The sequence below is a fragment of the Castor canadensis genome, chromosome 12, assembly GCF_047511655.1.
Source record: "Castor canadensis chromosome 12, mCasCan1.hap1v2, whole genome shotgun sequence".
Lineage (NCBI taxonomy): Eukaryota > Metazoa > Chordata > Mammalia > Rodentia > Castoridae > Castor > Castor canadensis.
The window spans coordinates 16,869,184-16,871,322 of NC_133397.1; positions in this window are offsets into that span (position 1 = coordinate 16,869,184).

The following is a 2,139-nucleotide window of genomic DNA, read 5'->3' on the forward strand; positions in this document are numbered from 1 at the left end:
CCCCTCAGGCTCTGCAGGGCTAGGCCAGACCAGGAATTTCCGGCAGAGCAGAACTGCCACTCACAGGACAGCGTATCTGCCTTGTACAGGAACACTCACCCAACCCCTGGTCCCCCACATTCACACATGTCAAAACCTAAGAAGTTGGGACTAGAGGTGTGGCTCAAGAAGGAGAGAACCTACTTTGCAAGCACAAAGCCCTGAGTTCAAACCCCAGTCCCACCAAAAAAATAAATAAATAAAAAAGCCTAGGAAATTCCCAAAAGATGCAGTGGAAAGAAATGCTGAGATTGTTGGGTGCAGTGTCATCAGGGGCATCCCTCTCTGACCTGGCTGCTCTCTAACAGTCACCTTTCTCCAGCTTGGGCAGGTGTGGTCCTTGGGAAGGGGGTGGTGGCATAGGGGCAGGAGCTTGCCCTCCCAGTTCATGTCCATAATGTAAATGTGGAAATCCCAAGAGCTTCCTCAACCAATGAAAGATGTGAATTGGAAACCCATGTGGAGAAGGAAGGAGGATGCAGGAGAAGTGGTTGTTCTGGGGCCTGGTGTGCCCAGAAGTGTCCATCGGAGGCCACCCTGGGGTTTGGCCATTGGCAGCCACCCTGCCTGCTCTCCCATGCAGCTGGTAGGGGCAAAGTCCAGGTTCTCACACCCTTTTGCTAGAGGGCAGCCAGTCGCAGTCAGCATCTCTCATTTCCTTGCCAGCTCAGAGCCCAGAGCATCAGGGGGTTCAGTCTGAAGGGGATCAGTTAGTTTCATTACCTGCCAAGAGGGTTCCATGATCAGCGTTTCCTCTTTACTTCCCGACAGGCCCTATGTTCACAGCAGTGGTCTGGGTTGACCTCCAGCCTCTTCCCATTGCAACAGCCCCCTATAGCTACTGGTAAACAGAGAGGGGAGTCCCCCACCAATAAACTGAGTTGCAAGTTCTTGACCATAACCTCACAGGGGTGATAGAGAAAGGGAGGTGAACTGGGAACCCAATCTGTTTATTCCTTCAACAAACACAGGTATGTTTGAGTGTCTGCCACCTCCCGGATGCTGTGGTTGACTTGGGGTATGGAGATGATGACACACAGCTGGGGACTTACAGGAGGAGCAAGCGAGTCATCAGTCCTGTTGTGAACAATGAGAGGTACTAGGGGAACTCTTGAGAGGATGGTCCAGCTCTGGCAGCACATGTCCTTGGTCACCCTTTCCTGACCTCTGTGGGAGGCTGGACTAGGATGGGCCCAAATGCTGAGGCTGCAGAGATAAAGAGATCTCAAATAGCACAAGCCATCCAGCTGTCACAGGGGCTGAGACAACATGGTCACCCAACCACTCACAGGCCACTGTGGTCAGGGAGGAGAGGGGCCGCCCATGATTAGATAAAGATACTCCAGGGTCCTGCTTTAGTGTCTTTAAGTGGTTGCTTGGCTGAAGGGACCCAGCAGTCAAGATGAGCTCTTTTTCAGACCACAGTTCTGCCCTGGGGACCCCCAAGTGTCCTCACCTGCCACAGCCAGATTCAGGAAGGACTTGCCTTCTAGTCACTAACCTGCCGTATCATGGCATCGGCTCTAGAGGGCTTAACCACCTTGGGAGTATTTGGATGTGGTTTTCCCACTAGAAACTCAAGCAAGGCCCATTCAGCGAGGCAGCTTCAAGACCCTCCTCGTGGGACCAGGCAGGGTGGATTCAAGGAGAGCTTCCATAGACATTGTGAGAGCCTTCTGGTTTCCTGAGATTGGGAGCTTGGCCTCCTGGCTGCCATTCATGCCCGCCCAGCCTGCAATGCCTCTCATTGCTCCCCAGGGGGGAGCAGAACTCTTCACAAGTCAAGTGAGAAGCTAGGCACAGGTTCCTCGGGCATAAGGGTGCAAAAGCCCCCAGAGACTGTCATAAGGGAGCAAAGGGTGGGTGTGACCTGCCTGGAGGGGCCTGCTCAAGGCAGTTCTGGGGAGGTCCCCAGATGCCTGCACCAGGCCTCCAGGGGATTAGGCTCTATAGGGACCAAGCCCTGGCCTCCAGGGTTCTGGGACCTGTCAGATCTTAGACAAATCCTTCAGCTTGTCAGAGCGTGATAAGCAAGTGAGTCAGGGCAGATAAGACTTGAGGTAAGCTACAAACTGAGGGCCTCATGAATCACGTCACCTC